This window comes from Oncorhynchus clarkii, chromosome 28, assembly GCF_045791955.1.
Source record: "Oncorhynchus clarkii lewisi isolate Uvic-CL-2024 chromosome 28, UVic_Ocla_1.0, whole genome shotgun sequence".
Lineage (NCBI taxonomy): Eukaryota > Metazoa > Chordata > Actinopteri > Salmoniformes > Salmonidae > Oncorhynchus > Oncorhynchus clarkii.
In genome coordinates, this window is record NC_092174.1 from 26654284 (window position 1) to 26666840 (window position 12557).

Here is a 12557-nt window from a genome sequence, read left to right on the forward strand (position 1 = left end):
AACTGTTCCGTGCAATGGATTTAAAATTGAAATAATTGTTTCTGTTTTTTCTATATCTAAAAAAATTAAAGCAAGTAGACAGATACAGCTATTTTGTCATGTTAATTTAATCCTTAGTGCAGTTATCATGCAAAGTATTTTATAACTCCATTTTGTTCCAGGGGAATTAAGATAGGAACATCATGTATTCCAAGAGTAAACTCTCTCTTTCTATCATTGCATACTCTCAATGATGATGAATTGAACTGCTGAAAGCCACGATAAATAAACTTGATCCGTGTTCAGGGAATACAGTGCCTTCAGAAAATATTCAGGCCCTTGGACTTCATCCACATTGTTCTAAAATGTATTAAATAAAAGAATTCTCAGCAATCTACACACAATACCCAATAATGACATAGCGAAAACAGGTTTTTAGATTTTTTTTACACATTTAAAAATATAAAACAGAAATGTTTTATTTACGTAATTATTCAGACCCTTTGCTATGAGACTCGAAACTGAGCTCAGGTGCATCCTGTTTCCATTGATCATCCTTGAGATTCTTCTGCAACTTGGAGTCCACCTGTGGTAAATTCAATTGATTGGACATGATTTGGAAAGGCACCGTGTAATGAGTGCGCTGAGAGTCGGGAAGCAAGTACAGGGAGTGAGTGTTTTAATTAATAAATAAATAAACAAAACAACAAACAAGCAACACACTGACATGAAAACAGAGTCAATAACACCTGAGGAAAGATCCAAGGGGAGTGACATATATCGGGAAGATAATCAAGGAGGTGATGAAGTCCAGGTGAGTGTCATGAGGAGCTCGTGCGCTTGACGATGGTGACAGGTGTGCAGGATAATCAGCATCCTGATGACCTAGAGGCCGGAGAGGGAGTATACGTGACACACACACAGTTCCTCACATCTGGAGGAAACCTGGCACCATCCTTATGGTGAAGCATTCTTTTGAATAAATTTGAAACATTTTCTAAAAAAGTTTTTGCGTTTGTCGCTATGGGGTATTGTGTGTAGATTGAAAGGGTGGGGGAAAAAATATTTGATCAATATAGAATAAGTCTGTAACGTAACAAAATGTGGAAAAAGTCAAGGAGTCTGAATACTTTCCGAATGCACTGTATTCTGTGTCATTATTATGAATAGTAGAACATTTGAGTGCACTCGGACGGACCGGCAAGGCCTTTCAAATATTCTGTTAGGCCCATTTAAAACCTTTCCTGATCATGTACCAGAAAGTACATCAACTTTCTCTGCCCCTCTTTCTGCATGCAGTTTATTCAAGCATGGTGATTAAGAGAGCATTATGGCCTCCTCCCTAACCCCACAGGAATGTGGTTTGGATAGGGCCTGAAGTGGGGGAGGCTGGGTTCTGTGTTCAGACAGTTGAGCTCATGCTATCACTATAAACTGCTGATAAGACTGGAGCATTCTGAGTCAGAAGTGAGTTCAGAGAGCGAGAGAGATTATGGTAAACCTAAATGCCTCTATTACATTTTCACTAACATTTTAGAGCAGATATTAGATGTTTGAATTTCCCAGCGATGGGCCAACATTAGAGTATCACACTCCATTGAGCATTGCTGTTCTTGGTTTGTTTAATATTAGACTGCATTCAGAATCCACACAAAGAATCAGAACAGGAGAAGAACAGACAACAAGCACACTTGCAGTGAAATATTTGTTTTCTCTGTGGGTCTGGGACATGGGTGTAGACATAATGAGAGGCCTTCTGGGAGAATATAACACCATAATGCAAACCAGATACACACACACTGCAAATGCCCCTAAACAATGTAATCTCCACTCTCTCTCTTCTGTCAGTCTCCAAGTGAAAGTGATGCACTTTTATAGGGGCTAGTCCAGCAATGCTGTTTGTGCAAAGCATAAAGGATTATTCACTGTGTGCAGACGTTAATATCAGTAAAGACAAAAACAAATCAACCTCATCCTCACAAATCAAATCAAATTGTATTTGTCACATGCGTCGAACACAACTGGTGTACACTTAACCGTGAAATGCTTGCTTATGAGCCCTTCCCAACGATGTGGTTAAAAATTTTTAATAAAAATAGTAACACAAGAGGAATACAGTACATAAGAATGGAGCTATACAGGGAGTACCAGTACCAGATCAATGTGGAGCTATATACAGGGAGTACCAGTACCAGATCAATGTGGAGCTGTATACAGGGAGTACCAGTACCAAATCAATGTGGAGCTATATACAGGGAGTACCAGTACCAGATCAATGTGGAGCTATATACAGGGAGTACCAGTACCAGATCAATGTGGAGCTATATACAGGGAGTACCAGTACCAGATCAATGTGGAGCTATATACAGGGCATACCAGTACCAGATCAATGTGCAGGGATACGAGGTATTTGAGGTAGATATGTACATGAAGGCAGGGTAAAGTGACTAGGCATCAGGATAGATAATAACAAGAGTAAAATAAAGAACAGAATAGCAGCAGCATATGATGAGTGTATGTGTGTTTGTGTTGTCGGTATGTGTAGGTAGTGTATGTGAATGTGTGGGGGTTTGTGTGAGAGTGTCTGTCACGCCCTGACCGTAGATTGCTTTGTATGTTTCTATTTTTTGTTTGGTCAGGGTGTGATGTGGGTGGACATTCTATGTTTGTATGTCTAGGTTGTGTATTTCTATGTGTTTGGCCTGGTATGGTTCTCAATCAGGGACAGCTGTCTTTCGTTGTCTCTGATTGAGAACCATACTTAGGTAGCCTGTTTTCCCACTGTTAGTTGTGGGTGGTTATTTTCTGTTTAGTGTTTGTTGCACCTGTCAGAACTGTTTCGGCTATTGTTTTCGTTATTTTGTATTCTGTGTTCAGTCAGAATAAATAATGTGAACACGTATCACGCTGCACCTTGGTCTTCACCTTCTTCTAATGAATGCCGTTACAGTGTCAGTGTAGAATGTGTGTGTGTGTGTGTGTGTGTGTGTGTGTGTGTGTGTGTGTGTGTGTGTGTGTGTGTGTGTGTATATATAATTAATTTTAAAAGATTGCGTCAAATTGCCAATTGGCAACCCATCACTTATGGGATTAATTGACACATTAACAAACATTACAATAATTCACTATAAGGTCATTTTTCTTCCGGTTTTCTCTGCATTGCACATTGCATAAAGGGCGAGAAAATATAAGGTAAAAATCAATACATAATAGTAATTAAGGTTATCCAAACAATAATTATATCCCTAGAGCAGAAAAAAATATATATACATACAAACAAACGTACAGACGGTATACATATGTACATAATATAACATAACATAACATATACAGATAAATAAATACAGAAAGAAAGAAACCGAAGGCATTTGAACCCTGTCTGTCACGAAGAGAAGATTAGTATGGGAGACAAGCCTATACACAATCTATATACACACGTGCCATTTACCACATAGAAGCTAAATATTTGTACAATTTAATTATAGGTAGTCTTTTATTCCAAGCTTTATCTAAATATTCCGAAAACGGAAATACACAGTGGATATATATACATGTACTGTATATAGTCCAGGTAACCAATAATTAGCTCAGTGGCATAGCCAGAAATTTGTTGATGGGTGGGCCTGCAGAAATGTGCCAAAGAGAAAAATGTGCAGTTTTGTAGCGAATCTCATGCTATTATACACATTTTGCCATGAGGCTGACACACAATTTAGCAAAATATAGGTGTGTTGACTGTAATAAGGGAACTGGATTATGAGCTGTCTTTTTCGCTAAATGATCAAATAAAATAGGCACTGGCATGGTGCATATAGCCATAGAAGCAAAGTGACATTATGCTTCAATGCAGTCAGATCGTTGGCTTATTGGGGGTGTGGCTTTCAGTTAGTTCTTATTGGCCAAGCATCTTGTGAGATGGAATGTCATTCCAGTTCATCTATTCTGTTATATTTAATAACATCTGACTAACCCAAAGCACTGCTTGCTATGAACTATATCGGATGGCGTTTGCATGATTAGGTAAAAAGACAAATAATGTTATGTTTGGAACACTGACAAGTAAAGAGCATAAAAAGAAACGCGTCTGAATTGACTATTTAGCAGTCCTATGGCTTGGGGGTAGAAGCTTTCTCAGAGTCTGTTTGTCCAAGAGCCGATGCTATGACTTGGGTGGCTGGAGTCTTTGGCAGTTTTTCAGGCCTTCCTCTGATACCGCCTTATATAGAGGTCCTGGATGGCAGGGAGCTCGGCCTCAGTGATTAACAATAGCAATCTCTTCTTTCACCCACACTAGTCAACTATTTACTGATGAAGTCATTTAGAGCTTACTGTTTTTTTTCAAGTGTACTGTGATCCTGTGGCCACCGTTTCTTAGTAAAGTATTATGTTTATCCTTAAAGCATTGATTCCTCGTCTGGTCTCTTCTCTGTACCTGGGTCCAACCACACCACATCACAGGAACTCCTTTCAGACTGTTGGAAAAGTATTCCAGCTGAAGCTGACTGAGAGAATGCCAAGAGTGTGCAAAGTTGTCATCAAGGAAAAGGGTGGCTACTTTGAAGAATCTCAAATATAAAATATAGTTTGATTTGTTTAACACTTTTTTGGTTACTACATGATTCCATATGTGTTATTTCATAGTTTTGATGTCTTCACTATTATTCTACAGTGTAGAAAATAGTTTTAATAAATTAAGAAAAACTCTTGAATGAGTAGGTGTGTCTATACTTTTGACTGGTACTGTACATGCTAGTTGACACCTGCAAGAGTTAACACAGCATCAATACACCGCCCACTAGCACTGCACAGGCCTGTGGTGATGGTGAATCATTTTACTTTGAAATTCACAAGGGGTTATAGTGATGTCAGTTATTATTAACACAATATATCACAATATATATTAATATATCTTACCTGTGATAGTAATTTCCTGTGGGAGTGTTCTTTTTATGTAGAAAACACCCATCCTTAACCAGATCTGGAAGATGAACATGTGCATGAAGAACATAACGTGAGAAAGTTAAGGTAGGGTTATCCTTCATACGGGATTTTTTTGGAGACTTTCCAGAAGAATTTGATTAGATGCTCTGATGTTACCTCCCTAACTCTCTCATTCACATAAAACAGTCCCTTTAATTACACAGTCAATTTTTACAAACATGACCCAATAGGAGAACAGGTCTTATCATTTAAAGCAGTTACATTTATGGGCATAGCCAAATCACAAATTGGGTTCATATTTTGTCTGCTAATGATTTACAAGTCTTAGTTTTATTTGCCCTGAATATTTCAAATATTTAGTCGTGGTTATCGCCTAGATATATGATTTATGTGTTCTTCCAACATCAAAACTTCCACATACTTTTTATGTACCTGTATATCTTATCAACTGTTGGGAATTCTTTCTACCGTCTGTTGATGCTCTGAGTTGAATGTAAACACAAAACAATACCTCAGATCTTTGCAACTTCAGTAGAATTGTTGTTGACAGATGAGGGTGTGGCTCTGTAAATCCAAGAGAAATAATATTTTCTCACACACACACTGCACCCTTCACCCGTTGCCTCCCTCAGCCACCCACATCTCCCCCTCCTTCTACCCCCGCCCCCCCCACCTCCCACACTCCTTTCCTAAGCTACCATTGTCCCTCACCTCACCCCACCCCCCCAAACACCATCTCCCCTTCCCAGCTCAAGCTGGGTTGAAGCCAGTGAGTGAGAGGGAGGGGCACTGCCATTAAGTGTGAGGATGATTCATTGTCTGGGTGAGAGAAGTTGCATTAGAAGCCTAGAAAACGTAGACACTATTCATAATTATGATTACGTCTTAGACAGAAGAGCTAACAAACTGCTGCACTGTCAGTATCAGGATTTTTAAGTCGAAGGACTTTGGTCTGTGGCCTTTCTACAACTCATTTCAGTCTTTAATGTTGTACAATAAATGAAAGCCTGATATAGAGGTCCTAGATGGCAGGGAGCTCGGCCCCAGTGATGAACAATTAAGTCTGTTGTTGAATTTCTGTGTTGCTACACAAACACTATCTCTTCTTTCTCCCACACTAGTCATCCATTTACTGATAAAGTAATTTAGAGCTTACTGTACATAGGTGTGTCCAATACATGCTTGTTGACACCTGCATGAGTTTTAACACAACCACAATACACCACCCTCTAGCACTGCACAGGCCTGTAGCTATGGTGAATCATTTTACTTTAAAGTTCATAAGGGGTTATAGTGATGTCAGTTATTGTCAACGTAGACACTATTCATAATGATGATTACGTCTTTGACAGGAGAGCTAACAAACTACTGCACTGTCAGTATTGGGATTTGGTCTGAGGCCAATTGATTGTTGTACAGTCAATAACACTTTCATTTTGACAAAAACCCCAGGTTATGTGCAATATCACTACATAGTTGACTTTGTCACATAAAGACGTTAATTCTAGTCCTTAGACACATCAACAAACAAAACACAACCCCCCCCCAGTGCTATCTGATTGGCTAATGCAGTCATTACACGTCTCACTTATGGCCGTTTCCATAGTGATGTTATCTGCTCTTCCCTATCCAGAGAGAAATGCTGCTAAAACTTGTTCTGTGCCACACAAGGTGTGGTGAGGCAGTCCAGGGGGTTTATTAAGTTAGAGAGCGAGAGAGAACCATATCACTGGACACACCTGGTGTCCTGGCCTCAGGTGGGATCACACACACACACACACACACACACACGCACACACACACACACACACACACACACGCACACACACTCACACGCACACACTCACGCACACACAAACTGAAAACCTCATCCTGCTTCCTATTATTATAATTTTTTAAAATAGAACCCAATCATTTTAGTCATTTAGAAATTGTACAAATTAAATTGAAAAGATGTGTCTGATTGTATTGTGTATTTTAGGCCGAGCCACGTTGTACAACTCTTATCCTCTTATACAGAGCTACTAGCTAGTTAATGGTTACGTACAATCTGCCCGAATACCCTCATCACACAGTACCTCCTTTATCATACACAGCAGGGCAGACACCACAACTAACCAACTGGCTACAGAAGCACTTTGAACATGAAACGTTGTTAGGACCCATTGGTGTCGGAGAGCCATGGAACTAATACAAATGCTCTCGGAGAAGCTATGGGGAAAATAGTATGGTTAAACAGTACAAATATGACCTACGCAGATCGATCAAGATGGCAAAACACAAGTATAGGAACAAAGTGGAGAAGCAAGGGGCTCCTAATGATCACAGATTACAAAAAGAAAGCCAGCCACATTGAGGACACCAACACGGCCTACCGGATGAGTTAAACACCTTTTTCTTATGCTTCGAGCACAACGACAACTCTAAGCTGGAGAGGAGAGGCCCTTATGGTCTCCACGGAGTCATTCAAACATGTTAACTCTTGCAAGGCTGCCAGCTCAGACACCACTATCATCCCCGTGCCCAAGAAAGGGAAAGTAACTGAACTTTATGACTCTGTTTCGAGAGGCTAGTCAAAAACCACATCACCTCCTCCCTCGCAGACACACTCGACTCTCTCCAAATCGCCTACCGCCCTGACAGATCCACTGACGTCACAATCGCCATTGCACTGCATACTGCCCTCACCCATCTGGACAAATTAAATGCGTGTGTGAGGATACTGTTCATCGACTACAGCTCAGCCTTCAATACCATTGTGCCCTCTCAGCAAAACAACAACGCGACAGCCTACAGGGAGGAGGTAGGCACTCTGACGGCGTTGTGCCAGGTAAACAACCTCTCCCTCATCATCAGCAAAACAAAGAGCTTCAGGAGGAACCAGGCTGGGAACGCCCCCATCCTTATCAATGGGTCCGACGAGGAGATGGTCAAAAACTTGAAGTTACTGCAACCTGCAGTACCTGGTGGACTAGGAGGGCTACGTCCACCGAGAAGGGGGCACGGGTCCCTGCCCAGGACATCCTGGATCTGAGACTTGTTCGGGACTTCAACCAACTCCGTGGTGGTCGCCCAGGCTCTGCGGGCTGGAGCCGCTCCTAGAAGGGGGGGTACTATCATGGTTCCACCTGTCACCAGAGGGTGGCAGAGACCGTCCTAGAGACATTAACGACACTCATGTGTGTCCTATTTATTCATTAGGATTTCCCTGTTCAAAGAGGTGTGTTTTCTGTTGTCCTTTGCAGAAGCTTGAATTAATTGTTTACCGTGTGCGGTCATTTCCTGAGTGAGTTTTCGAGATTTAGTGTTTGCTGTTTTTTCAAGTGTTACTGTGATCCTGCGGCTACCGTTTCTTAGTAAAGTATTAAGTTTATCCTTAAAGCATTGATTTCTTGTCTGGTCTCTTCTCTGTACCTGGGTCCAACCACACCACATCACAGGAACTCCTTCAAGACTGTTGGAAAAGCATTCCAGCTGAAGCTGATTGGGAGAATGCCAAGAGTGTGCAAAGTTGTCATTGAGGCAAAGGGTGCTACTTTGAAGAATCTCAAATATAAAATATATTTTGATTTGTTTAACACTTCTTTGGTTACTACATGATTCCATATGTGTTATTTCATAGTTTTGATGTCTTCACTATTATTCTACAGTGTAGAAAATAGTAAAAAATAAAGAAACACCCTTGAATGAGTAGGTGTGTCCAAACTTTTGACTGGTACTGTACATGCTAGTTGACACCTGCAAGAGTTAACACAGCATCAATATACCACCCTCTAGCACTGCACAGGCCTGTGGTGATGGTGAATCATTTTACTTTGAAATTCAAAAGGGGTTATAAGTGATGTCAGTTATTGTCAACACACATGTAGGCTCAGTCAAAATTCCAAATTAATATGTTTTACCTGTGATAGTATTTTCCTGTGGGAGAGTTCTTTTAAGTAGAAAACGACCATCCTTAACCAGATCTGGAAGACGAACATGTGCATGAACATAGTGTGAAAAGGTTCAGGTAGGGTTATTCTTCATACTGGACAATTTTGGAGACTTTCCAGAATCATTTGATGAGATGCTTTGATGTTACCTCCCTAACTCTCTCATTCATATAAAACTGTTCCTTTAATTACACAGTCAATTTTACAAACATGACCCAATAGGCCTTATCATATTTTTTCTTAGTTTTTTCTTAGTCTTAGTTTTATTTGCCCTGAATATTTCAAATATTTAGTTGTGGTTATCACCTAAATTTATGATTTATATTTCTTCCAACATCAAGCCACATCATTTCAATTTACCTTTCAATGTTCCATATCACCTCCTCCCTCCCAGACACACTCGACCCTCTCCAAATCATCTACCGCCCTGACAGATCCACTGACGTCACAATCGCCATTGCACTGCACACTGCCCTCACCCATCTGGACAAATGGAATGCGTATGTGAGGATACTGTTCATCGACTACAGCTCAGCCTTCAATACCATTGTGCCCTCTGAGCTCACCACAAAGCTCACGTCCCTGGGTCTGAACTCCTTCCTATTCAACTGGGGCCTGGACATCCAGACGGGCCGCCCCCAGGTGGTGAAGGTATGCAACAGTACCTCCTAAACACTGATTTTCTACACTGGGGCCCCACAAGGGTGCGTCCTCAGTCCCCTCCTGTACTCCCTGTATACCCATGACTGCGAGGCCTCACACAGTTCCAACTTCATCATCAAATTCGCTGGCAACATGACAGTAGTGGACCTGATTACCAACAACAATGCGACAGCCTACAGGGAGGAGGTAGGCACTCTGACGGCATTGTGCTAGGTAAACAACCTCTCCCTCAACATCAGCAAAACAAAGGAGCTGATTGTGGACTTCAGGAGGAACCAGCCTGGGAACGCCTCCATCCTCACCAATGGAGCCGACGTGAAGATGGTCAAAAACTTCAAGTTACTTGGAGTACATATCTCAGAGGATCTGAAATGGCCAAACCACACGGACGCCATAGTGAACAAGTTACGACAGCGACTCTTCAACATCAGGATGCTGAAGAAATGTGGTCTATCACGAGGGCCCTCACAGTGTTCTAGAGGAGCACCATCGAGAGTATTCTGTCTGCATCACAGCCTGGTAAGGTAACTCCACCGTTGATGACCACTAGGTGTTACAGATGGTGGTATGCTCAGCCATTGATTATTAGGTTATTACATTTTTTGCATCTGAGCTCCTGGAGTATGCGGCTCTCTTGTTCTTTTTCAAGTGTTCTACTCCATTGGCCAGAACCTCGCCTAAACAGGTGTGCGTTTCTTTCGCCTCCAGGTACGCTCAGCAGAACACACCATTTGGTGCACACTGCCTGCCCTCCGGAACACCTACAACACCAGATGTTGCAGGAACGTCAAGAAGACAATCAGGGACTCCAGCCACCTGAGCCATGGCCTGTTCTCCCCTTTTCCGACACGGGCAGTACAGGAGCGTCATGGCAAAAACTGGAAGACTGGCCGAGAGCTTCTTCAAGCTGCTCAATTGCCACCACTAGTTAGCTACCTGCTCCCCCTGTCCTCCCCCACCCATTTACCCTGCCCTCACCCAAATGGACATTTACCATTGTTACAGTGTTAATATGTATATAATTTATTGATATTTTCATTATTAGAGATGGAACAAAATGTACAAAATGGTTACCTGGAGGAAATGGGGGAGTGTCATGCTTTTTCAATTTCAGTCAAGGGGAGGGTTTAGTATTTTTAAATCTAGTCCAGGGGAGGGTCATACAATGTCTTTATTTCTCAGTCTTTCAGAATTAGTTGCATAATAGGCTATATATCGATGTGCGCCCAATGCCGCCCCACATCTCTGATTCTCCGCTGGCCGCGCAATAGAAATTGCGCCTCTACGTTATTTAGTGTGGTCTCAATCAAATGATCCATAGAATATAGGCTATAGGTTTCGAAGTGCATTCTCAGAGAAGCACATAGAAAAGTTATAAGATAGCTGCTGGGATGGTGCAAATTAAACTAGGCTGCAATGCACACTACAATGGATATTCCAACCCTGAGCCCCGGTCTGCTGATGTATTTATCAGAGTTATTGACCTCACAATAAGCCAGATTCGAGTAGCTTCAAGCAGTTGGCACAAAGTTCGAACACTCATCGATAGGTATCACGCACAATGGAGATTTTACCATGTACAGTGCATTTGGAAACTATTCAACACCTTGACTTTCTCCACATTTTATGACGTTGCAGCTTTATTAAAAAATGGGGTGTCAGTCTACACACAATACCCCATAATGAGAAAGCAAAAAAAGGTTTTAAGAAATATATTAAGAATAAAAACAGAAATACGTTATTTACATAAGTACTCGTTGTTTGTAACTTATTTTTTAAACTTATTTTGTACATAATGTTGCCACTACCTTCTCTTATGACCGAAAATAACTTCTGGACATCAGGACTGCGATTTCTCACCATGAACTGGCAGAATCCTTTTTTCCTTTAACGAGTCTGACGAGGCCGACTGCTTTCTCGGGAACAGGCCCAGATCTCAGTGACTTGCGTGAAGAGGACGCAGAGAAGAGTGGCCAGAGGGCGGGCTGCCTTCTGAGACTTCGTAGGGGATCGAATAAACCCCCACTTCCTTCCATTCTGCTAGCAAACGTGCAATCTTTGGACAATAAAATAGATGACCTATGCGGAAGATTAATGGCCTCACCGGGCAATCGCTGATGTCGTCTTGACATTTATTATAATCTTACTATAATGTTCATGTATTTTTTATTTATCCTGACTGTTCAAACTTCTAGTAATTATGTTACTTCAACAGTCTCTCTCATACCCTTTACATTCACCTCCCCTAGTGCAGAACCAGATGCATCCCCTCCTCCAGGTCACACTCAAGGCAGAGTCATTAGGTCATTTATTTTGGTACTGTCATAGTCAATCTATCAATAATATAATGTTTTTTTACCAACATTTTTTATCTTTAATTTACAATCAGTAGAAACTATGAGAATAGAAAGGTTCAGTACTTTTGTGAAGCATCACAGTACAGATGGAAAATATATGGCAAAGAAAAATTCTAAATGGATGGTGTTAAGAGATAGATGGTAGGGGTTGAATGGAGCTGAAGGGTAGGAAGGGTATATACAGTATATATATATATATATGTGTGTGTGTGTGTGTGTGTGTGTGTGTGTGTGTGTGTGTGTGTGTGTGTGTGTGTGTGTGTGTGTGTGTGTGTGTGTGTGTGTGTGTGTGTGTGTGTGTGTGTGTGTATGTATGTATGTATGTACAGTTGAAGTCGGAAGTTTACATACACCTTAGCCAAATAAATTTAAACTCAGTTGTTCACGATTCCTGAAATTTAATCCTAGTAAAAATTCCCTGTCTTAGGTCAGTTAGGATCAACACTTTATTTTAAGAATGTGAAATGTCAGAATAACAGTAGAGAGAATGATTTATTTCAGCTTATATTTCTTTCATCACATTCCCAGTGGGTCAGAAGTTTACATACACTCTATTAGTATTTGGTTGCATTGCCTTTAAATTGTTTAACTTGGGTCAAACGTTTAGGGTAGCCTTCAACAAGCTTCCCACAATAAGTTGGGTGAATTTTGGCCCATTCCTCCTGACAGAGCTGGTGTAACTAAA